The sequence below is a fragment of the Drosophila miranda genome (assembly GCF_003369915.1).
Source record: "Drosophila miranda strain MSH22 chromosome Y unlocalized genomic scaffold, D.miranda_PacBio2.1 Contig_Y2_pilon, whole genome shotgun sequence".
Lineage (NCBI taxonomy): Eukaryota > Metazoa > Arthropoda > Insecta > Diptera > Drosophilidae > Drosophila > Drosophila miranda.
Window position 1 is genome coordinate 7,894,173 of NW_022881614.1, and position 26,973 is coordinate 7,921,145.

The following is a 26,973-nucleotide window of genomic DNA, read 5'->3' on the forward strand; positions in this document are numbered from 1 at the left end:
TTCTGGCACCGCCCCATCGCACCCAGGGCTGCCCCCATTGATTTATTGCAAATTGATGGTGTCAGTGAATTGGCTGTCGCGTTTTTCATTTGGACGAGCGATCAATGCACATCACGTGGCATTGTTTTCCACTTATGTACCCAAGAGGGGAAGTGGCAGCTGGGAAGGCCTGAGAGGTTGGCAATGGTAATGGGGTAAGCCCGTAAAAGGGGCGATATCTGTTTTGCCTTTAAATCAAGGAGAACGAAAAAGAAAACTGCTTAAAAGTGCAGGAAGCGCTGAAGCAGTGCAAAGTCAGTGTCGTACGGTATGAAGGTATGAAGGTATCATAAAAACAGTAAATCTATCATAGCACATACACATACACACACACACATATACCATATTCCATATTCCATATTCAGTGCACCCATAAGTTATGGGATTTGTCTTCCCTCGAGTCTCATCAACACAGCTCGAGGCGCACCCGCGTTTCCTCATTGATTTCACTGCACACAGACATTTTTTTTGGGAGTTGCTGCTCCTTGGCACATTTCAAATGTTACAAATGAGCGTGCGGCACACGCTCCCGTTGCCAGCAGCCATGTGCAAGCACAGGACACATGTTGCAACTGCAGCTGGCTCTCCGCCCCCTAATAATATATGCAGAGCACTAACGACTCCAGTACGAGTAATAACGAGGGGGAACGTTGTGAGTTGCTGCGGACACCGCAACTCTACGGTTATACCCGATACTAAGTCAGTATGGCTCTCCTCCGGCAGACGCCGCTAATATTAAACGACACGACAAAGAGTGCGTGCGAGAGAGACAGAAAATCAGTCTGAGCGTGACGTCGGGCGCTGCGTAGCCAGTGCAAATTGATTTGTTCCTTTTGGCTATAAAAATGATCTGATCTGATCCACATTCAGTAATTTGATAGATATGGTCGTTATCTATGATTCTGCGTTTTTAGTTTTCTCGAATGTGCAATATTGTGGATGCAACAGATTTTCGTCCTTTGTGTGGGCGGAAGGGGGTGGGCGAAATTTTGAGATACACGTTTTATAGTAAGATCTAACAGGAGTGCGGATACCAAATTTGGTTACTCTAGCCTTAATAGTCTCTGAGATTTTTGAATATCCCCAGATTTTCGTCCTTTGCGGGGCGGAAGGGGGTGTGGCGAAATTTTGAAACAAACTCGTCTCGGTCCAATATATTAGGAGTGTGGATACCAAATTTGGTTGCTCTAGCTTTTGTAGTCTCTGAGATCTAGGCGCTAATGTTTTACTCTAAGCAAAGCCGCCTATGCTACGTGTGTGTTAGAGAGAGACAGGGCGAGAAAAAATGAAATTGTTTTCTTGATGCTGGCTATAATAATAATACGATACATTTCAGATTCCGCAGTCTTAAAGATATGGTCATTCTCTACAATTCTACGTTTTTGGTTTTCTCATATCTTTAAAATTGTGGATGCCACAGATTTTCGTTCTTTGTCGGGGCGGAAGTGGGCGGGGCGAAGTTTTGAAATATTTTTGTAGCAGTGACATATCACAGAAATTTGGATCCAAAACATCGTTGCTCTAGCTCTTATAGTCTTTGAGCTCTAGACGCTGAAGGGGACGGACAGACGGACAGACGGACGGACGGACGGACGGACAGACAGACAGGGCTCAATCGACTCGGCTATTGATGCTGATCAAGAATATATATACTTTATGGGCTCGGAAACGATTCCTTCTGGACGTTACACACATCCACTTTTACCACAAATCTAATATACCCCAATACTCATTTTGAGTATCGGGTATAAAAATTCATGAGACTGTGGCCGGCAAGAATTGCGACTGCGATAAGGCGCCAGAGTGTGGCTCTGGGTGTGGGTGTGGCAGTGCTTAATGTGCGAATGCATACGAAAACGTTTCGACATGGCAGGGCCTGTCCTGAGGTCACAGCCTAGGGGGTGTTTCCATTGCGAGATGCACAGGCGCCAGAATTAATTGCCACCACACGGCGTATGCGTGATTTGCCCGAATTCGCCTCAAAGTATGCAATTGTTATTGACCACAAACATGGACCGCACCGCCATGCCCACGGCCCCACCAGAGACCTGAGGGAAAATGCGAAAACAAAGAAATGAAAGAAAAAGTTCAAATGCACAAAGTTCGGTGTTCGGGGCTCAGACCACAAGAATGGCAGCGAGGGAAAAAGTTTAAAATTCAAACAGCAAACTAAAACTCACACGGAGACCCCGCCTTGGAGCCCCGCATCAGCGCCTGCCACCGACTCCGACACAGAGGCCGCTCCGAAACAGAGAGAAAACACAGTGATAATTAAACTTTCGGCAACAGCAGAGCTCCAGCAGAGCTCCGGCCAGACTGAGGCACTCCTGGCGTATCACTTGCTCCCGCCAGCTGATGGCTTTCGTTTGTCATTACTCAATTATTTTACTGACACCCGTAACACTTGTCGTGGGCGGCCAGCTACAGTCAACATGCACTATCCCAAAAAACATAGGGAAACAAGAACGGAGGCTGGCCCTGGGCACCGAAGCCTTATATACTCTAACAGAGTATCAATCCAATTTGGCAGAAGTTAATTACAGGTTAAATATAAGTAGGTTGTAGTAGTAAGAGGCATGGTCTGTGCATACCTTCTTATACTGAGGCACTCCGCTTTTAATCCTGCTGAAGAATATACCTCCTTGGTTTTCGAACACCTGATCAAAACTTTAATAACCACAGAAAGAGCATCAAAACAACCGACAATAAAAGGGCCAGGGAATGAGAAGTAAACTTGTAACAACATCCTTATGCGATAACAAGCACGTTGGCTTGCAGTTTGGTCGGGGGGCGGTGGGGAAAGGCGTGGGGGCGCTGGCAACAATGGAATCGAGTGTGAGTTGCTGCGGACACCGCAACTCTTCAGTTATACCCGATACTAAGTCAGTATGGCTCTCCTCCGGCAGACGCCGCTAATATTGAACGACACGACAAAGAGTGCGTGCGAGAGAGACAGAAAATCAGTCTGAGCGTGACGTCGGGCGCTGCGTAGCCAGTGCAAATTTATTTTTTGCTTTTGGCTACAAAAATTATCTAATCTGATCCAGATTCAGCAATCTGAGAGATATGGTCGTTATCTATGATTCTGCGTTTTTATACCCGATACTCAAAATGAGTATTGGGGTATATTAGATTTGTGGTAAAAGTGGATGTGTGTTACGTCCAGATGGAATCGTTTCCGACCCCATAAAGTATATATATTCTTGATCAGCATCAATAGCCGAGTCGATTGGGCCCTGTCTGTCTGTCTGTCTGTCCGTCTGTCCCTCTTTCCGTCACCTTCAGCGCCTAGTGCTCAAAGACTATAAGAGCTAGAGCAACGATGTTTTGGATCCAGACTTCTGTGATATGTCACTGCTACAAAAATATTTCAAAACTTCGCCCCGCCCACTTCCGCCCCCACAAAGGACGAAAGTCTGTGGCATCCACAATATTGACGATACGAGAAAACTAAAGCACTGCGGTGCGGTCCATGTTTGTGGTCAATAACAATTGCATACTTTGAGGCGAATTCGGGCAAATCACGCATACGCCGTGTGGTGGCAATTAACTCTGGCGCCTGTGCATCTCGCAATGGAAACCCCCCCTAGGCTGTGACCTCAGGACAGGCCCTGCCATGTCGAAACGTTTTCGTATGCATTCGCACATTAAGCACTGCCACACCCACACCCAGAGCCACACTCTGGCGCCTTATCGCAGTCGCAATTCTTGCCGGCCACAGTCTCGTGAATTTTTATACCCGATACTCAAAATGAGTATTGGGGTATATTAGACTTGTGGTAAAAGTGGATGTGTGTAACGTCCAGAAGGAATCGTTTCCGAGCCCATAAAGTATATATATTCTTGATCAGCATCAATAGCCGAGTCGATTGAGCCCTGTCTGTCTGTCCGTCCGTCCGTCCGTCCGTCTGTCCGTCTGTCCGTCCCCTTCAGCGCCTAGTGCTCAAAGACTATAAGAGCTAGAGCAACGATGTTTTGGATCCAGACTTCTGTGATATGTCACTGCTACAAAAATATTTCAAAACTTCGCCCCGCTTACTTCCTCCCCCACAAAGAACGAAAATCTGTGGCATCCACAATTTTAAAGATATGAGAAAACCAAAAACGTAGAATTGTAGAGAATGACCATATCTTTAAGACTGGGGAATCTGAATTGTATCGTATTATTATTATAGCCAGCATCAAGAAAACAATTTCATTTTTTCTCGCCCTGTCTCTCTCTAACACACACGTAGCATAGGCGGCGTTGCTTAGAGTAAAACATTAGCGCCTAGATCTCAGAGACTACAAAAGCTAGAGCAACCAAATTTGGTATCCACACTCCTAATATATCGGACCGAGACGAGTTTGTTTCAAAATTTCGCCACACCCCCTTCCGCCCCCGCAAAGGACGAAAATCTGGGGATATTCAAAAATCTCAGAGACTATTAAGGCTAGAGTAACCAAATTTGGTATCCGCACTTCTGTTAGATCTTACTATAAAACGTGTATCTCAAAATTTCACCCCACCCCCTTCCGCCCACACAAAGGACGAAAATCTGTTGCATCCACAATATTGCACATTCGAGAAAACTAAAAACGCAGAATCATAGATAACGACCATATCTATCAAATTACTGAATGTGGATCAGATCAGATCATTTTTATAGCCAAAAGGAACAAATCAATTTGCACTGGCTACGCAGCACCCGACGTCACGCTCAGACTGATTTTCTGTGTCTCTCGCACGCACTCCTTGTCGTGTCGTTTAATATTAGCGGCGTCTGCCGGAGGAGAGCCATACTGACATAGTATCGGGTATAACTGTAGAGTTGCGGTGTCCGCAGCAACTCACAACGTTCCCCCTCGTTTTTATACCCGATACTCAAAATGAGTATTGGGGTATATTAGATTTGTGGTAAAAGCGGATGTGTGTTACGTCCAGAAGGAATCGTTTCCGACCCCATAAAGTATATATATTCTTGATCAGCATCAATATCAGAGTCGATTGAGCCCTGTCTGTCTGTCCGTCCGTCCGTCTGTCCGTCTGTCCATCCCCTTCAGCGCCTAGTGCTCAAAGACTATAAGAGCTAGAGCAACGTTGTTTTGGATCCAGACTTCTGTAATATGTCACTGCTACAAAAATATTTCAAAACTTCGCCCCGCCCACTTCCGCCCCCGCAAAGGATGCAAATCTGGGGATATTCACAAATCTCAGAGACTATTAAGGCTAGAGTAACCAGATTTGGGATCCGCACTCCTGTTAGATCTCACTTTAAAACGTATATCTCAAAATTTCGGCCCACTTCCTTCCGCCCCCACAAAGGACGAAAATCTGTTGCATCCACAATATTGAGGATACGAGAAAATTAAAAACGCAGAATCATAGATAATGATCATATCTATCAGATTGCTGAATCTGGATCAGATCAGATCATTTTTATAGCCAAAAGGAACAAATCAACACGCTCAGACTGATTTTCTGTCTCTCTCGCACGCACTCTTTGTCGTGTCGTCCAATATTAGCGGCGTCTGCCGGAGGAGAGCCATACTGACTTAGTATCGGGTATAACTGTAGAGTTGCGGTGTCCGCTGCAACTCACAACGTTCCCCCTCTTTTTTTTTATATCTGCGCTGCGTTTATCTTGCTGAAACCCGGTGAGCAGAACATGAAGCATAAACTATAAATGTCAGATAAACAGCTATCACTTTGAGGGATTGCTTTAAGTGGGTGAGCGCATTCCAAAACCATTAGGTGAGGCCTGAGTGAGGTCACGGAATCTGGGTCAAAGCATAACTCAACTTGAATCAACTCCACTCAACGGATTGCAATAAAGAATCCACTTAGTAAAGCACACCATACTGATTTGGCAATACATATTCTTACGATATTTCTATATAAAGAGGAGAAAAGCACTATCAACATCAAGAACGAGAATATTTTTCAGAGAATGAACAAAACACTGCCACGAATCTTAATATTTCAGTATTAAATAAGTCGTTTCCAATTCTTGGACTACATATTACGTTGGGTACTGTCCCTGCCAGTCCATTGGAATGGAATGCCTGGCTAAGCAAAACTTTAACTACAGATGCCTACTCGTATTTCCAGAGATGTGCTCCACGAATACCTGTAGAATACAGTCGTTGCTTTTTAATTTTCGATCCTTTCCGTGTTCGTTGCCTTGGAATATGCCCTGTACAATTTAGTCCCCACTTTGACAAGCTCTCGGCACATCCAATTGTCGACTAGCAATAAAATAATCAAGATACAAGCATATCAAGTTACGATTTGTCTGTCCCTGCACTTTTTCAACCAATTTCGCAAATTCCATCAACTTGGCTCCTGCTGACAGGCAAATATTTCTTTTGCAGCCAAGAGTGGGACCGACGAAGCGCGGCTGGGCTGATGGGGGAAAGACAATGGAAAGTTCTCGTGGCTGGCAAAACAAATGACTAGAAGAGATTACAGCAGCATTTCTGCTGATTTTCAAATAAAATTTTAATGAACGCCACACACACATACACACACACACACACACACACACACACACACACACACACCCCCCCCAAGCGAAGCAGGAACTGCTTACAGGACATAGACGAGATTGGCGCAATCCTGGACGACCTACTCTACCAGATGAACGAGAAGGGCCAGAGGTCGATCAACATGGCCATCAAGAAGATGGTAGCACGCATGAAGGAGTTGCAAGTGGAAGTCAAATCCCATCTGCTGGCGCCAGAGGATAAAAGGGCAGCGCCAGGAGGATGCCAGTGCCATGATCACACTGCAGGCCCAACTGGCCCCCTACCCAGGATGACCAAGCCCAGTGCGACTAAGGCGACGCAAACGGCATCAGGAGCCCACAAGAGCGAGGCAACACCCCGAACTGAGGAGAAGAGCGCGCGCGGAAGGCCCAGGCAAGGACACCAAGCTGACGCCCCTCGACAAGAGGAAACCAAGATGCAGTGCGGCAAGGCGAAAGACACCAACCCTACACAGAAGTGGAGTGAGGTGAGAGGCAGGCGTGCGAAACGCAAGCAGACAGGCCGACCAGACGCAGTGCTGGTCAAATGCACCGAGGAGGCATCATATGCCGACATCCTCAAACTGGTGAAGGCAGCACCAACGCTCCAGAGCCTCAAAAACAAGGTTCAGGGCATCAGGAAAACAGCCTCGGGCGAGCTGCTTCTAAGGATGCAACAATCCTCAGACCCCGCCACCCAGGAGCTGCAGATGGCCATCCAGGCAGCGCTTGGGGACAAGGCAGCCGTGAAGGCCATGCAGGAGACAGTCGCGGTTGAGGTACTCAACATAGACGAGCTCACGACAGGCGACGAGGTATGTGAGGCCATAGCTGCAGCGATCGACGGCGACTTAACACAAGGAGCAGTGCCGTACATGCGGAAAGCATATGGCGCAACGCAGGTAGCTACGCTGAACCTTCAGCCCGCACTCGCAAAGAAGCTCCTGGAGCTCGGAAAAGTTCGAATCGGCTGGGTTGTCTGCCGCGTGCGGCAACGGATTGCGCCAACCCGCTGCTTCAAGTGCATGGCCTATGGACACACTGCAGCCAGGTGCAGATCCAAGCGGCCTGTGTCAAGCAATGCATGCTACAAATGTGGTGGGGAGGGGCACAAGCACAACCAGTGCAACAACCCGCCAATGTGCATACTATGCGCTGGCAAGCCAGGAGACGTCCGCTCAGCAGCCCACTCGGCCCTCAGCCGCAGCTGCCCTGAGTATAAGAAGGCACTAGCAAAACTGGTTGATGGTTAAGCTCCTGCAGCTCAACCTAAACCACTGCCGAGCTGCTCAGGATCTGTTGGCGCAAACAGTCCTGGAGCAGAAGATCGACATAGCGCTACTCAGCGAGCCGTACGGCAAAAAACACGAAGGAGTCTGGCAGCAAAGCTCAGACGGAGGAGCAGCAATCTGGAGCTGTGGCCCACAACCAGGCCAGCTTACCCACAGAGCATCCAGAGTGGGATATGTGAGAGCTAAGCACAGCGGCACTTTTGTCTACAGCTGCTACATAGCACCAAGATTCACGCAGCAGGAGTATGAGGCGATCATCAGCAACATCGCTAACGACGCACGAGGCAAATCGCCGGTCCTGATAGCGGGCGACTTTAACGCCTGGGCCACGACTTGGGGCAGCGCCAAGAACACACCCCGTGGGACATCGCTCCTGGACGAGTTTGCAAGCCTGAACGTCTGTCTCCTCAACACAGGAACCACACCAACGTTCAGCAAAGCAGGGCGGGAGTCTATTATAGACCTCACCTTTGCAAGCCCAGAGCTCGCACGCCACGCGAAGTGGCAAGTGCTGAGTGCTTACACCCATAGCGACCACTTAGCCGTAATGACGGAAACCTTTGCACCCAGGAACACAACAAGGATACAGCGGGCGCTCCAGGCCGGGTACAAGGAGGAAAGCCTGAGCAGAGCCGCGCTCCTCTCGGCAGCAGAAAACCTAAGCGCCGCCGGGGATGCTGAAGCATCCGCGCTTGCCGTTTACAGGACCGTCAAAGCGGCCTGTGATGCAGCCATGAAAAAAAGAAAGATCGGAGGAAGCAGGCACCGGCCAGTACCGTGGTGGAATGAGCACATTGCCAAGGCCAGGAGGGAGTGCTGCGCAGCTCGGCGTGCCTACCAGCGAGCAAGAGACTCCGCCCAATTTGGCAGAAATGGCGCGGCATTCAAGGCCAAAAGAAAAGAGCTGAAGGAGGCCATCAGAAGCAGCAAACTCAAATGCTTCAAGGAGCTCTGCGATGCGGCCGATGCGGAACCTTTTGGTGGAGCATACAAACTAGTCATGGGGAGATTAAACAGACAGCCTATGCCCAAGGATCCGGTGCATATGAGAAAGATAGTCGGCACCCTATTCCCTAGGCAACCACCCTTACAAGAGGAAGCTAGGGTAGAAGGAGCTAGCCTGAGGGACACCACCACCATCATCACTGCCAGAGAAGTACTGGAGGCCACGGGTAAGCTGAAGATCGGGAAAGCGGCAGGACCAGATGGAGTCCCTAATGCAGCACTAAAATGCATAATTAGAGCCCATCCGGAAGCATTCGCCACAATGTACACCCAGTGCCTAGCGGAGCGGACAGTCCCACGAGCATGGAAACGGCAAAGGCTGGTTCTGATACCCAAGCCAGGCAAAGAGCTCAACGACCCATCCTCATACCGGCCGCTGTGCATGCTGGATACCATGGGCAAGATTTTCGAGAGGATGGTATGTAACCGACTGGAGGCGGAACTGGCTGAGCGTCGCGGACTTTCCGACCTCCAATTCGGGTTCCGCAAGCAGAAGAGCACCACTGACGCCATCGAGATGGTGACAAACCTTGCCAGGGAAGCCATGGCAGGAACGCGATGGGCTGGAGGCGACAAAAAGTACTGCCTAGTATGTACACTAGACGTACGAAACGCCTTCAACTCTGCCAGCTGGAAGAGCATCCTAGAGGCCCTGACCAGGAGGGGTATATCTGAGCAAATCACACGGACTCTGCGAAGCTATTTCACGGACCGCGTCCTGATCTACGACACGGAAGAAGGAGCAGAACATCACCAAATCACCGGAGGCGTCCCACAGGGCTCGGTCCTAGGGCCGATACTGTGGAACGTGATGTATGACGATATCCTGCGGCTTACATTACCGGAAGGGTGCACCCTGGTGGGCTTCGCCGACGACATAGCACTGGTGACAGTGTCGAAACACGTAAGAGACGTAGACGAGAAAACCAACGTAGCAGTCGGGATGATAGTGGCCTGGCTCGCAGCCAACGGGCTAGCATTGGCGGAGAAGAAGACGGAGGCTGTGCTAGTGAGCAGCAGAAAAAAGGTCGAGCAGGCATGCGTGAGAGTCGGTAGCACGATCATCAGGACCAAGCCTGCGCTAAAGTACCTAGGGGTAATGATGGACCAGAGGCTGAACTTCAAGGCCCACCTGGAATACGCCAGCGCAAAAGCGACTGCAGCAACGGCGGCCATAAGCAGGATGATGGCCAATACAGGGGGACCACGGCAGCGTAGCAGGCAGCTCATCGCTGGGGGGGTCACCTCCATAATCTTATATGGATCAGCAGTGTGGGCACCAGCAATGATGGTTTCCACATACAGCAGAGACTGCAGAAGCGCATACCGACGCTGTGCCCTGAGGGATACATGCTGCTTCCGGACGGTGTCTGAAGACGCCGCACTTATTGTGGCAGGCATGGTCCCACTGGATCTCCTGGCAGCTGAGCGGCAGAGCGGAGTGGAGGCAGCCAGCGAGCGGCGAGAGCGCACTATAGCCCAGTGGCAACGGCGCTGGGACCAAGCGGCAAAAGGGAGGTGAACCAGACGTCTCCTTCCCCAGCTTAGCCCATGGCTGCGAAGAAGGCACGGCCAAATGGACCATTATTTGGGCCAACTGCTGACGGGGCATGGCTGCTTCAAGCAGTACCTGCATCGCTTTAGGCATGCTGACGACCCGTATTGCAGCTGCTGCGGGCCTGGAGTCGACGAGGATGCAGAGCACGTCTTCTTTGTATGCCCCCGCTTCTCGCAAGAACGAACGAGGCTAGGGGAGACGCTTGCAGAAGTGAGTGTGGACACCCTCACCGACCAGATGCTAGCCGATGAGCAATCTTGGAACGCGGTCGCCTACATGGCAGCAAGCGTGATCAAGGAGCTGCGCAGGCTGGAGCCAGAAAGATGACCCCACAGCCCGCACCGCGAAGTAATGCCTAACGGCAGTCCCGCGGGAGCGGGAAAAACAACTTTCACTCAAATCGCTTCACTTGCCTCGATTTATATTCCCGGATCAGCTGATCGAGCAGAGGTGCTTACAGCACGGAGTTGCCGGACAGCGTAGGACAGTCATAGGGTTGCCAGATAGGGCCAACCAGTTTGAAAGTTGAGCGCCAACCGGAAAATCGCGCGGGCCCCAAATTTTAAATTTTAAATTTCTAATTTCAAAATCGAGGATTTGGCAGTTACAAACAGGAAGAATGGAGGAGGAGGAAAAGCGGGTCTTTGAGAGGAGAACTAGCCTGCAGCGTTCCCCACCACAGTGGCAGACGCCCCGAGGCATTTGGCCCAGGGAGCAGGCAGTTGAGAAGCCGGCCCAGCTAAGCCTTGGTACCGGAACTCCACTTAAGGCGCCCCTTAGAGTGCTGCCAGCACTGACTGTGTCTGCACCAGCAGAAGTCCCTGTCAATCCCTTTGACTTCAGCAGTGCTTCCACAGACAAAAGCGGTACAGGACCAAAGGCCGACGGAGATCTGCGGTCGATCCTGGCTTCGCTGGTAGAAAAGTCGACGGAATTGTCGAAGATGCTGAGGGACGCCCGTTATCTCAACAAGGAGATGAAAGAGTTGGCGCAAAACGTGGTGAGGATGCAAAAGTCCGCGCTTCACAGCTTCGACGCAAAGTTTCAGAGGAAGGAGAGGGTGGAGCGGCGTGATCAGGAGACGCAGTGCTCCCCTCAACACGATGCGCCGAAAAAGAAGCTGGACAAGCCGACGAGGAGCTCGCCGAAGCGGAGAAACAATATGAGTGGCCATCCCACGTTGCAGTCCCGCGAACAACCGGCAAGGAAGACCGAATCAGCTGCACCTACCGAAGGTGAATGGGAGAAGGTGAAGAGCAGAGCGCACGCCCGGACGCCAAGGCCCCGTCCGGATGCTATTATCATCGAGCCAAAAGGGGAAATGACTTACGCGGAGATCCTTAACCTCGTCACCCGCAACCAGAGCGAGAAGATGAAGAAGGTCGGCGAGAGTGTGAGCAGAGTGAAGCGAACAGCCAAAGGTGCTCTTCTATTGGAGCTCAAAGACGCCTCGAAGGAGACCGCGCAGCTGCTTCGCGAGGACATAGGCACTGTCCTAGGAGTCAAGGCGGAGGCGCGAGCACTCACCCAGCAGACGAGGCTAGAGATGCTCGACTTGGATGAGATGGCTACGTCGGAGGACGTGAGGAAGGCCTTCAGCGAGCAAATGGGGATTACACTCGATGTGGACGCCATTAAGAGTTTGCGCCCAGGCTTTGGTGGTACCCGGCGGGCTATTATTTGCCTGCCGGCGACCCTTGCGACGAAGGCGCTATCCGTTGGTAAGGTTAAAGTGGCATGGTCCGTCTGCCGCATACGGGTGCGAAATCTGCCGTTAAAGTGCTTCAGGTGCCTTGAGATCGGCCACGTTGCACTTAATTGCAAAAGCTCTGTAGACAGAAGCGGGTGGTGCTTCCGCTGTGGGTCTGAGGAGCACAAGATAAGCGACTGCCGCAATGAGGCAAAATGCTTCCTTTGTGTCGGAAAGGCCAAGCCCCACTCACACGTAGCTGGTAGCCACAGGTGCCCCATGGCACCCAAAGAGAAGGCAAGTCAAAACGCTGGACATGGTTAGGTTTTACCAAATAAACCTAAGCCATTGCGAGGCTGCCACAGATCTGCTCTCTCAGTCGGTGCGTGAAATGAGATCGGACGTTGCAATAATTAGCGAACCATACATTTCCCCCGAGGATGGATTCTGGGTCCAAAGCTCCTCAGGAAAAGCAGCAATATGGGCTTGCGGTAAGCCTCCTCTGCGGCCCTCAGTGTGCGCTGAGTTCCGACATTTCGTCAGGGCAAAACTGGGGAACTTATGGATTTACAGCTGCTATCTCCCCCCAAGCTTGAGCCGTCATAGCTTCGCTGCGGCGATGGACGAATTGGCCGACGACGCCAGGCACCACAAACCAAATGTGATTGCTGGCGACTTCAATGCTTGGGCCCAGGAGTGGGGCAGTGACATCTCCAGAAGCAGCAGCTCGGACGCCATATACAAGGGACACGCACTGCTTGAGGCCTTCGCTGCGTTGGACTTAGCATTGTTGAATCAGGGGACCGCGAATACCTTCAATAGGGGTGGCTCTGGGTCAGTCATCGACCTTACATTCGCCTCTAGCAGCCTTTCCCCTCTGTCCACCTGGCGCCTGGGGAACCACTATACGGCCAGCGACCACGAGGCAGTGGTGTTCTCGATAGGCGGAGAAGGTGGTTGCAGACTGACCATGGCAACGCAGACAAGCCGGAGAGCAGCCTACAATCCCGAATCAATGCGGATTCCAAGGTTCTTGGAGGCGCTGAGGAATATGGAGGTCGGAGGCTCAGCTCAACAGATGGTCAACCAGCTTCTGGAGTCCCTACTGCTCGCATGCGATGCCAGTATGAGTCGCAAGAGGCCATTCAAGGGTAAGCAATCGCCGACCTATTGGTGGAATGACGAGATCCAGGAGGCCAGACGCACTTGCCTGTCAGCTAGAAGGCGATATCAACGGGCTCGCAGAAGGAGTGGCACTAGCTGGCCAAGGCTACAGGCGGAGTACTGCGGAGCTAGAAAAGCCCTAAAGAACGCCATCAAGGAGAGCAAGAGGGAGTGCTTCCTGCAGCTTTGCGACTCAGCCGAGAAGGATCCGTGGGGACGTGCCTACAAGACGGTAATGAAGCGAATTCATGGCAGCAACGCGGGGTCGCTGTCTGACCCAGACCAGTTGCGGACGATTGTTGAGGCATTGTTCCCATCCTGGGCTCACGGTCTTGCCAGCAGTGCCGTCGCACACCAGCCTGCATACTCGGTCGAACCGGTCACGGAGGACGAAATCGTCGCCCTGGCCCAAAGCTTAAAGGCCAAGAAGGCTCCAGGCCCTGATGGAATCCCCAACCGTGCGGTAAAACTGGCGATGGCATACAACCCGCACGAGTTTGCTAAGGCATTCACGCAGTGCCTGCGGGAAGGACTATTTCCGCCGCAGTGGAAGTTGCAACACCTGGTGCTCTTGCCAAAGCCAGGAAAGCCGCCGGACGATCCCTCCTCGTTTCGACCGATTTGCTTAATCGACTCGCTGGGGAAGACTCTGGAACAGATAATCCGTAGAAGACTAGACAACGCCGTCGAGGATGCTGGGGGACTTTCACCAAACCAATACGGCTTCAGGAGTGGGAGGTCAACGGGGGACGCCATAGGCAGGGTAGTTGACATAGCCTCCAAGGCAGTGGAGGGAACTCGATGGAAGGGCGGCAAGAAGGAATACTGCCTGATTGTCACCCTAGACATCAGGAACGCCTTCAATACGGTGAAGTGGGAGTGCATCCTGGACTCACTTAACCGGCGCGGTGTACCCCAATACCTTCAGGCAATCGTAAGGAGCTACTTCGCGGGGAGACTGCTGGAGTATAATACGGAGGCCGGCGCGCAGACTCACGGCATAACGGCAGGCGTTCCCCAAGGATCAGTGATGGGTCCCCTATTATGGAACATTGCCTACGATGGAGTCATGAGATTAGCTCTTCCAGGCGGATGTCAGCTAACCTGCTACGCAGATGATGTCGCCCTGACGGTGGTGGCCAAGCACCTGGACGTCGTCGAAGCAAATTGTGACACCGCAATCCAGCTGATTGCAGACTGGCTCCGCTCCGCGGGACTAGAGATAGCCGCTAATAAAACCGAGGCAGTATTGGTGAGCACCCGTTCGACTGTGGAGACCGCTCACATCAGGGTTGGCGACCAGAGACTATCGTCGAAACGAGCCATTCGGTATCTGGGCGTGATGATCGACACCAGGCTCAGTTTCCGTGAACACCTAAGCTACGTCCAGGAGAAAGCGGCAAACACGAGTCGGGCGCTGTTCCGAATACTGCTGAACACCCGTGGCCCGAAGCAGGAGAGGAGGATTCTGCTGACCAGTGTAGTCCGCTCAGCCATGACCTACGCAGCAGACGTATGGGCGGATGGAATTAAAGTTGCCAGCTACGCTAGGGGCGTAAAAGCCACTCATCGCCTCTTCGCGCTCCGGATCTGCTGCGGCTTTCGGACCATATCCGACGACGCTGCCCTAGTCCTGGCGGGTGTCCTTCCAATTGACCTTCTGGTGCTTGAGGAGAGGGCCGTGGCCGAGGCCATCCGGGCCGGAGCGGCAAGGAGAGACGCGCGCAAGCAGGCCCGTGAAGGAAGCCTCAGGGCATGGCAAAGCCGCTGGGACGGCTCTGATAAAGGACGGTGGACACACCGCCTGATTCCGGATGTCCGATATTGGATCGGCAGGCGACACGGTGTGGTCAATTTCCATTCGACACAGCTTCTGAGCGGACACGGCTGCTTCAGCCATTACCTTTGGAGGTTCGGCCACGAGAACTCGTCGAACTGCTCGTGGTGCGGCGACGCCACTGAAGACGCTGAGCACATCATTTTTCAATGTGGGCGCTTCTCACTTATTAGGGAGGAGTTGTGGCGAGCCGCCGGCGGGCAGCTCACGCCGAACAACCTGATCGAGAAGATTGTGGAAGACCCCATGGTATGGTCGGCCTGGAGCAACTTTGCAGCCGGCGCCATGAAGGAGCTGCGTAGGTGCGAGCGCCGAAGGAACGAGAGTGGCTAGGAGGAACCATGGTCCCTGCGAAGCAATGCTTTGCGGCCGTCCCGCAGAGACCCGGAACTTCCTGCCGGTCTCTCCAACTCAATACAGCTCCCTGTCTAGCTTTAGTTAAGTCCCAGGCTTATAAAATTTAATAAAATTAAGAGTTAATACAGAAAAAAAAAAAAAACACACACACAAACACACATGAAAAGGGAAAACCCATGGCGTGTGCCAACAATCAGAGAGAGCGAGAGAGAAAAAGGCAGAGAGAAGAAAAGTGTTTTTTGCCAGTCGCACTCCGTGTGGCATGCGTCAACGAAATTTGAAATCTCCAAACAGCACAGATCTGTCTGTCTTTCTCACCCAAACGACCATAAAGGCGTCGTCCAGCCCTTCGTCCTCCCTGTCCCTTTTGGCGCTCGTGGCCTCACTGCCCGGATTTCACTTAAATATTTATCAGAGGAAACAATAGGGGAGCAACAAAACCCTTAGCCGCTCCCGACGCCGCGGCGTCAGCGAAATGCAAAACTGCAAAACATTTTCATATCGTGTTCATTCACAAAATTAGTTGAAGCATACATCCTTCTGATACGACCATGGCATAACAACTTAATGACAATGACTGATGCTGATTAATTGATACCAAAATTTGCAAATGAATTTCAATTGTTCAGTCGTACGACTCGTGGTCGTGGTCATGGAACAGGTAGAAAAGAAGGCAATTAAAAGGCGGCGGCGTTTGAGCCAGATCCAGCCATTATGCGGCGCCGTTGATGTCTTTAATTAAATTCGCCTTTAGCCGCAAATCCTTTTATGCCCGCGCCATTTGGCCATTTGGCCATTTGGCATTTGACTTTCCCTCTCTCTCTCTTCTTCTCGCTTGGTTGTGGGTGTGGGTGTGGGAACCCAAGGATGCAACCGCAACTGGCCTCAGCAGAAACCCCAACCTCAGACCCAGTGTCAGACTCATCTCCAGGCCCCGGCGGCATCTTGTGATTTATCATTAAACCTGAATATGAAGTCCAGGAGATGCTCGTTCTAGGCGGCAGGGTATGGAATTTAAGGGAATGAAGTGAAATGAAATAGAAGGCAGAAAAAATAGCAGGAAAGACCTGTTGGCATTTTTATGCCCACATTTTTATGATTAATTAAAATTTATGCTCGAGCAAATTATGTAGAGCCAGATACGGGTATTGTTAGGTATTATATTAATATCTATATACGGTCACACCATCAAAGGGATATAGAATAAAAGAGAATCTTGAAGACAACGAGTGCTTAAGTCTGAGTGTCAATGAAATGAAAAATGAAAAATGAAGCACCAACATTCTATCAAATGGCAACAATTGCTGAGTTTTCGCCACACCAAGAAACGTTCTGCATTTGGAAGGAAAAATTCGACATACATTTGTGCGAATTGAATGTGAAAGAGGAAAACACAAAAAAGGCAGTTTTGTTGAAGTCGATCGGTACAGCGGCTTACACTGTACTACATAGTTTGTGCAATCCGGTATCACCCGTATCAAAAGCATACAAAGAATTATGTGAAATTTTAAAAACACACTACACACCACCTACACTCATATTCAGAGAAAGAAAAAAATTTCACATGTCCACAAAAAGTGAAGATGAGACTGTAGCGGAGTGGTATGCTCGAGTTAAACAATTGGCATTGGAATGCAAATTTGGCTCAAATCTGGAAGCGTTTGTATTAAACCAATTTGTGATGAGCCTTCCCAACCCTATATATGAAAGAATATGTGAAGAAGACGAAAATCTAACTCTGGCTGATGCACTCAAGAAGGCGATGATCATGGAGACGAAGATCAGCACAAGGAAGACAGAACACAACGTCAACTACATGCATCAAAAGAACGGGACTAGTCAATGGCAGAGGCAAAGAGGCGAGAACAGAGATCAAGCAAAGAGCAACGGCAGAAGTCATTTCAAGGGCAACCGAAACGTGAGTTACAGAGGCGGCAGAAGCGACGGTGACGGCGACGGCGAAAACGACTGCGACGCTGGCAGAGAAAAGAAGCAGCAGCCATGCACACACTGTGGCTGGCGAAATCATAACTCAAACAATTGCAAGTATAAGGCATGCAAATGTCACAGCTGTGGAAAAATAGGTCACTTGGCGAGCATTTGTAAAAATAAATCAAAAAAATCCGTAAATTATGTATCTCAAACAAAACATGACACCTATTCTGATAATAATTTTGATAATGATAATTATAACTTTTCTATCTATAGCGTTGATACAACCTCAACTAATGGAGTATATTATTTACCTGTAAAAATTGATGGAAACATAACGAAAATTGCTTGCGACACTGGTGCACCGTGCACATTGGTTCCAAAAACATTTTACGAAAGCTTAAATACCAGCAGACCACTTAGAAAATGTCTAGTTCCATATGTAGATTACAATGGAGATTCAATCAAAGTTATTGGTGAGTACGATGCAACGATCGAATATCGAGGTCTAAAAAAACAAATTGTTGTTGTTGTAACCAATGCAGTGAGTCCACCTTTGCTAGGTAGAACATTTTTGAGAGCTTTTAATTTTGAGTTAATGCAGGTGAACAATGTGTACGTAAATGAACCAAATTCTGTAATTACAGAACAGATTAAATCGGAGTTTGCTGAAGTTTTTGAGCCTCGTTTAGGTTCATAAACTACGAATACGATATCGTTACTATTAAAAGAAGATGCAAAACCAATATTTTTCAAGCCTAGGTCAGTACCATTAGCATGGAAAGAAAAGATTGAAGTGCAGTTACGAAAATTCATAGATGATGGAATTTTAGAGCAAGTTGTTAGTTCTGAATGGGCAACACCTTTGGTACCGATTTTAAAACCAAACGGTGACATACGAATTTGTGGTGACTATAAGGTTACATTAAACCGGTCTTTAGTCGACGTAAAGTATCCACTACCTCGAATAGACGACATTTTTGCAGCGCTTGAAGGGGGTACACTGTATTCAAAACTTGACCTGTCAAATGCTTACAATCAGCTAAATTTAGATGAGCAATCTCAAAATTTGTGTACTTGGAGCACACATATTGGACTATTGAAAGTTAAACGCTTACCATTTGGTATAAAAACTGCAGCAGCTATTTTTCAAAAAACAATGGAAGGGTTGTTTCAGGGTATGCGAGGAGTTGTGGTTTATCAAGATGACATAACAGTTACAGGACGAGATCTTCAAGAACATATTTCAAACCTAAAAGCTGTACTTAGAAAACTGAAATCAGTTGGACTTAAATTAAATGACAAGAAATGTGAGTAAATTAAGACAGTATCTTTTAGGAAACAAGTTCATCCTTCGAACAGATCACAAACCATTACTAAGCATATTTGGAGACCTGAAAGGACTTCCATTGATGGCCTCTGCACGAATGCAAAGATGGGCACTGACTTTGTCAGGTTTTCAATATACAGTTGAACACATAAAGGGGACCTTAAATATAGCAGATGGACTCTCAAGAATGCCTCAATGGGAAACGGCTGTACCAAACGAAGACTATAATTACATACATTTTATACAGTCCGAAAAGGTGTTCAAAATTAGCTTCAAAGAAATAGCTCGTGAAACACGACGTGACCCAATATTATCAAAAGTTTGTGAGGCAATTAACACTGGTTCGAAGACAAGATTAAAAGGCAGCGAGTTTTCTGCCTACATCTCTAAAACAAATGAACTTTCAGTGGAATATGATTGTATCTTATGGGGACACAGAGTAGTAATTCCAACCAAACTGAGACAAGCTATTTTAGCAGAATTTCATGCATCGCATTTGGGAATAGTAAAAACCAAAATGTTAGCACGTTCTTATGTGTGGTGGCCTTGCATGGATTCTGAAATTGAGAAATTAATTCGAGATTGTATTCCTTGTCAGGAACTACAATCAAGTCCAGAAAAGAGTCTGTTAATACGGTGGAAATCCACAGGAAAGGCTTGGAGCCGAGTACACATAGACTTTGCAGGCCCAATTAGAGGTTTTCATTTATTGGTTATTATAGATTCTTATACAAAATGGGCAGAAGTATTCAAAACGAAGGAAATAACTTCATTGTTTACTATCAACAAGCTTAGAGAAGTATTTTGTCGATATGGTTTACCAGACGTGTCAGTTAGTGACAATGGACGACAGTTTACTTCTGATGAATTTAAAACGTTTATGAAAAACAATGGTGTTAATCACATTTTTACTGCTCCAGGACATCCAGCGACTAATGGTCAAGCAGAAAATTTTGTAAAGACTGTTAAGAAATCACTATATGCAAACATAAAGGCTAATGAAAGACAAGATTTTAATACAATTTTAAATAGATTTTTGATCGATTACCGAAATACGATTCATTGTACTACGGGCGAATCTCCTGCTAAATTATTTTTTGGTCGTACACTAAAAACAAGATTTTCGTTGTTAAAACCACCTACGGTCGAAAGCATAATAAATAAAAAACAGACTGAGTGTGTTGTAAATCACAAAGGTAGACGAAGCACAGAATTTTTAAAGGGTCAAAAAGTTATGGTTAGGGACTACAAAAATCCTAACAAAGCAAGCTGGACTCAGGCAACTGTAAAACAATTGGCGAACAATAACAGAGAAATAAAACGTCACCTGGATCAAATTAGAAACCAAAGCACTAACAATCATACATCGCCTAATGCGAAAACACCTGATGTCGAAAGCAATTGTTCAGTAGATGACAATTCCAAAACCAACAATGAACAAATAGTTTCTCAACCAACACCCACCAGGAGAGAGTTGAGACCACGTGAGGCAGGGAAGGTAGTAAAGCGTATTTAACAATAAAATAATATAAAGAAAGGAATTATGAAATCAAATTATGTACAAATTAAACACTGAAACAAATACTAAACAGATTAAGAAGAAAGAAAAATACGAAATCACATAAATTTTATATACGCTAATTAGATTAAGTACACAAATCAAATTGTTATAAGAAAATAGATTTGTAAATGACATGTATATTAAACATCTAAGGAGAGGCGTGTTAGGTATTATATTAATATCTATATACGGTCACACCATCCAAGGGATATAGAATAAAAGAGAATCTTGAAGACAACGCGTGCTTAAGTCTGAGTGTCAATACACTACAGGTATGTACGCGCACGAGTGCATGTTCATACAAATATCCCTATTCAGCGAGCGGCCATCAATTCATCTGGCCTTGGGACCGTCAAGTTGTGTGATTAAGATTAAGATTAAAGAAAAAACCCAATTTGGACAACTAATTGAAGGCACTCGAGGGGCAAACTGCGCGGAAAACTATGCCGAATGCGAAGGTGGCAAAAAAGTAAGCGCATTTCATATTTATTAAAGCAATAAAATAAAGGAGAGCCCGGACAAGGCCCGAACCCTGAGAGTTGTCGTGTCGGGGCCAGAGTCAGAGCCGCAGAGAAATATCACTGTGTCACCCACGCACGCACACGCACACGCAAACGCACACGCACACGCATTCCGAAAAACACGAACACATTCATAAATTCAGGGAGCTTAACCCATTGTTACTTTGCTCGTGGTTGTGGTTAACGTGCAAATTTGATGCTTCCTCTTGGCTCTTAGCCTGCCGCCCCTACAATTGGCAATGGCCATTGCCTACGCCTACGCTTTTGGGGGTCTGAGGGGGTCCGGGACCGGGTCCGGGTCGCTCGACAGGGATTTTGGGCGAATTAGCAAGAAGGGCACGGCAATATATTTAAAATTAACCCTTTAGGAGCATAGCTTGTGACCTTAACCCACACACAGAGTGGTGGTTGGTAGTGCCGTTGCCCATCCAAGCAAGGCTTCTCAAGTTGGCAATGGATATTCCTCTTCGGCTGGCCAAATTAATCGCATTACCAGGTGGTCTTTGGAAAATCTTTTCCCCTCTCCCGACCATTATCCCTTTTCCCACATACATTTAAATCTAGTGAAATAATCCCTTTTCGTTTGATTAATTAATTGAATGAGTCTTGACGCCAGTGAAAAGGAATAATAGTAATTCCCAGTATATTGGATTGTGAAATGACTGCGATGCAACTGCGCTGCTCCGCCTGCAGCCATGCCCCTACTGAGTGAGCTGTCAATGCAACACGCCGAACAACAATAAATAAAATGGAAAACATGACTGGGCTCTAGGCTCCACTTGGGCCAAAAAAGAGCGAAAGACAAACGTAAGAGAAAGAGACGTAAGCGAACAGCGCCAAAAGGCATACTGTGGACGCGCAGGCTGGCAGGATGTCAGGAAGGAGAAGCTGGTTCAAGTGGCTCCCGACTCAGTCAAGACAATTTTTTTTGTCTTCCTTTTCCTTTTTTGGCTGCCACACTTAGAAAATTGAATTGTTTTAGATTTTCCTCCATTTTGCAGTGTTCAGTCTTCGCCAGTAAGTTAGGACCAGAGCCTATTTAGGCTCTAGCTCCGACATTGGCCAATAGATGGTTTTTTCCTGACCTCATGTTAATAGGAAGCTAGGTTCGAAGGCGCGCATTCTTGCTGTGCTCGGGTCCAGCTCGTCGGATTGGTCGGGGTTCTTTCTCCCCTAGCTACACAGTTTTCCTGACACAAATCAATATAATGCGCTTCAAAAAAAATAAACAGGATCTCGACGTTAATATCAATAAACAAAAAAAAAAAAACTAATTTCCACTCTGCGCCGATACGCATTTAGAAAACGCTTAGAAAAAGTGTAGTTCGTCTTCTGTCTGATGGAGGGAACAGCGGTGATGTATGTCCCTAGTCTTTACCCACCCAACCATGACAAACGCGTTTACATTCGGGCGTTGTCCCATTTCAAAGATTCAACATCTTCTAGTGCATTTTGAGGGAGATAAGCATAAGTACTTGACGGACGGAGATAATATTTAGTTTAGGCAGACATATTCATGATTACCAATTCATTTTATTTTTTTATGTTAAATGTCCCTAACCATAAGAGATTGTATTGATATTTTTTACATAAATTACAGATATAATCCGATTCCTTACATTTACAAATAAACAAAAATATACAAACTTCCTTCTTCTTGGATCAGCAAAAAAAACTTAATTATTTGAGCATTTGAGGGGGGAATTATTCTTTCAAATCAGTATATATATATCTACTTTAACAAACTTACGCCTGCATTGGTGTATAGGCATTGTGGTTTCAGCCACTAGTGGTACTCACAGTAATTGGTTAAACTCATCGGTGTATCGTTGGGCCCAAGATGACTTTGACGGATTCATTTGTATACGCTGTGTAATTTAGAGGTTGGTCAGTATAAATGTATATATATATATAAAGAGAAACACATTATCCCAAACTCATTTTGCTCAGTTTTCAAAATCTTCAGTTACTTTACAAATTTACTCATTGGAGGAAGCTATTTAGTTACTACATTAATCAACACAATGATAAACGAGATATGAATATGTGGATCTAAACAGCTGGTTATTAGAGCAGCAGCGTATAGATTTTTATGTGATAATGATAAAGGCAAACGGGAACTTGCACTTGAAATTTAACTTGAGAAACACGGGAATCAAAATAAAACAAAAATCTGCTGACAGCAAGAGTGGTTCTGAGGCAATGTGGTTTAGGCTAGCCTAATTACTCAATCCTTTGTAAATTTTCGTAGGTTGGTGACGATTATGTCCTCCGGCTTTTTGAGATCGGCAGGTTCAAACTGAAGTTCGGACATCCAGCAGTGGTGTATGGTGGTTGGTCTTTCACGAGCCGTAAATGATTTCCGGTATTGAGCTAGCCCAACGTCAACGGTTCAGCCTTCACTTTTCCGCCGTGGATGTGCACTGCACTAACTCCCAAACGGTCAGCTTTGTTGTTTTAGTAGTTGATACCGTAGATTGGTTGGCCGGCTTGGCTGTATTAAGATTTTCCAGTACTCCTATCCCTAAATAAAACCGTGTCAGAACCTTATCTTTCCACGGTGGACTAACGTACCTTTGCTTCTTTCAAGAATTTCACTTTATTTGCACTTTTCCCTCGGGTAGTTCAGCTAACGCCACTCTTCGGATTTATTAATCCAAATAAACAGTGGATGATTGGATAATAGCGAAAAATTGGAAGTTATGTAACTCCACGTGTCTTCACCATTCACTCTGCGATTGCTATCACGAAAATCTATATATACGTGTGCCGTAAGTGAAACTATGCAGGGGAATGATTTCACATGAATAAAGTCTATTCGCCTGTACCTATTGCATTCCCAAGCTGAGCTTTAAGCTTTAACATAACTATGCAATCGGATGATCTTCTGGATCTCCTGCATTCCACCAATTTCTTCGAGCTATGCTAGCGAGGGCGGTATGAAAAGTATCTTTCTAGAAAGTGTACCTAACTTGTTCGACCTTTTCCTTTTTCTTTTGATTTTCGAATAGTTGGACACTACAACCACAGATAATGAAACAAGACCTGCTCGAAGGTACATTATCTGAAAAAAATGATGTTATTTATTCTTCACCTGAATATCTTTAAGATGGAAAACTCCAATCTTTTTCCCTGCTGGGTTCACCAACTCATAATAATAGGGCTTCTTTTTTTGAGAACCTTTGCAGAAATGAAAACCGGAGCTAACTTCGAACTAAACTTCTTACTCGCGTTGCTCTGTGTAAAGTTACGAGCAAAAACCTCGTCACCCGTTTTAAGTTGTACGTTCCTACTCCGTAGATTATATTTCTTCGCGTTAAGCTCATGTGATTTCTTTATGTTTTTCTTAGCGTCTTGTCTTGCCAGTTGTAACAGATCGGAGTGTTCTAATCGGACGTCGTTGCTTAGCAGATCCATGTTTCGCAATAGGGTATAATCTTCTCCGTTCAGAATCATGTTCTGACCAAAAACAAGGAAATAAAGTGAATAACCAGTAATTCGATGCACCGCTGCTCTAAGTGCACCATTGATAGCGTTCAAATTAGCGTCCCAATTGGAATGGTCACTTCCAATATAAGCGCGGATGGCTGCCAGAACCGATCTGTTTAATCGTTCACTAGCATTGGCCTGAGGAGAATATATAGCCGTACACCGATGTGTAATGCCAAAACTTGTAAGAAAAGCTTCGAAAAAACTAGATTTGAACTGCGAACCATTATCCGTTAGAACAACTTCCGGCACTCCAAAGGTGTAGAATATGGAGCTTTCCAGGTGTTCACACATTTTTGGCGCCGTGAACTTCTTTAGAGGGCTAAGAAAATGGAATTTCGTGTTATGGTCTACTACTATAAACAACCCAATGTTTCCATTTTTAGTACGGGGGTACGGACCTAGTAGATCCATATACAAGCATTGAAAGGGGCGGTCTGATGTTAATGGTCGGCCCATCGGTGGTTTTAACATTTTGTTCGGACTCTTAGTAGATCGACAAATATGGCATTCTGAGATGTACTCTCGAATTTGGCTTACCATTCGGGGCCAGAAGAAATACCTTTTGAGTTTTTCTACCGTCTTAGCCATACCACAATGTGCAGAGCTTGGCGCATCATGTGCTTGTTGCAATACTTCGGGTATCATCGCGGGGGTACCCAAAGTTTCCAGGATTCCTCGTGTCCGTCATTATCTCTATTGAACTCGGTTCTTTTATAAACATATCCATCAATAACTTTTAAGTCAAGCAGTTTTGACTGATTCTCTTGTATTCGTTGAATCACTCTAAGATATTCCGGCGACTTAAATTGACTTGACTGTAAATCAATCATGGGACTACTGGCAACGAATTCTTCTATAGCAGGTTGGTTACGTCGAGACAGGGCGTCAGCAACAACGTTTTCTGACCCTCGCCTATGTGTAATAGAAAAATTGAATGATTGTAATTTCATCGACCACGTCGCTAGTCTTCCAGAAAGATCTTTCTGCTTCATCAACCATTTTAATGACGCATGATCCGTTACTACCACAAAATCTTGACCTTCTATATATGCACGAAATTTTTTTATACCCTTGATAACGGCTAAGCATTCCAGTTCGCTAACTGTGTAGTTCCGTTGGGCTTTCGATAATTTTTCCGACATATACGCGATTGGGAGTTCCACACCCTCACGCTCTTGCGCCAGGACACAACCTATCCCGTAGGTACTTGCATCACACAGTAAGATAAATTGGCTTGTGAAGTCTGGGGTAATCAAAATCGGAGCTGATGTTAAACGCGATTTTAGAAGATTGAAAGCTTTTTCGGCATCATCATTCCAAATTATAGACTTTTTGTTCTTTAACAATTCCGTCAGTGGAAAGCTTATGGTGGCATAATTTTCGACAAATCGCCGATACCAACCAGAAAATCTTAGGAACCGACGCAAGTGTTTTATAGATGTAGGAACAGGAAACTCATTGACGGCCTTTATTTTCCCTGGATCAGTCAGAATTTGTCCTTCTCGAATGATGAATCCCAAATACTTTATTTCGCGCATACAAAACTTGGACTTCTCAATATTAATGTTCAGATTAGCCTTTTTTAGGCAAACCGAAATTTCCTGAAGCGTGACCAAATGCGACTCGAAATCCTCTGACAGCACAAGTAAGTCATCTAAATATACAAAGACGCATTTTCTTAGATGGGCCGGTATAACCGGCCGGTTTGCGCAGCATTGCAGAGCCCGAACGGCATTGTTTTATATTGATATAGTGGCCTGTTTGGCACTGTGAAGGCCGTACATTGCCGTGACTTTTCGTCGAGTGGTATCTGCCAAAAGGCGTGCTTCATATCTAGGCCTGTTATGAACCTAGCTGGCGGCAATCGACTCAAAATACCGTCTATATGAGGTAACGGATAAGCATCCTTTATAGTGACCTTATTTACCTCACGCGAATCTAAGAAAAGCCTGTTCTTTTCCCCTTTCCGCACCAACACGCAATTACTGCTCCATGGACTTGAAGACTCTTCAATTACGTCTAGGGCTAACATATGATCGACTTCGGCAAACATCAGTTTCTCTATTGCTGGTGACACTGGCCAATGTCTTTGCTTGATGGGTGTTGCGGATCCGACTTCCTAAACCTTGTTTGGCAAATGATGGAAAAACTTCTACAACGGCCTTTAGGCGACTTTGTTGTTCATTTGACAAAAGATGCCACTTGGGGAGTTCTTGGTCATGAGTCTCTCCACCCACGTATAGCTCGGAAACCTGCGCTTTGCTGATGCTATCTGTTAATCCAAACTGATGCCAAAGGTCTATCCCGAGATAAATATCTTGTTTGAGACCTGGGATAATAAAAAGATCTAACCATGCTGTTTTCTTTCGATAAGTAATTTGAGTTTGTAATTTGCCAAAAACCTTACTTGGCGTTCCATTAGCAGTTCGTATGTTGCCGGAGCACTTTTTGGTTTTTCCTAACGCTAGGAACTCCAGTGCTGCCTTGCCTCCGACACAACTCAGGGTTGCCCCAGAGTCTAGGAGCGCAGTGTACTTATTCCCTTCAATGCATACTTCTGTGTACAGTCTGTTATCAGTTTTACTAAAAATCGCGGCTACCAGTTTTTTTCTGTCAGAGCGAATCGATTTCCAATACTGTCTTAATCGTTTCGTCGACCTTCTTTGGTCTGATGGATTTTGGAATTTAT

At 46.9% G+C, this 26,973-nt stretch overlaps 1 long non-coding RNA gene and 1 pseudogene across 1 annotated transcript; both read right to left on the reverse strand.

Annotated features, from left to right (window-relative positions):
• Nucleotides 1-26,973, reverse strand: part of LOC117193536 — a 178,364-nt pseudogene that overhangs the window by 60,846 nt on the left and 90,545 nt on the right.
• LOC117193542 lies at nucleotides 21,873-23,946 on the reverse strand. Its single transcript, XR_004474622.1, has 2 exons — nucleotides 23,367-23,946; nucleotides 21,873-23,316 (listed from the first exon to the last, which is right to left on the reverse strand). It is a non-coding gene; the product is annotated as an uncharacterized LOC117193542 (long non-coding RNA).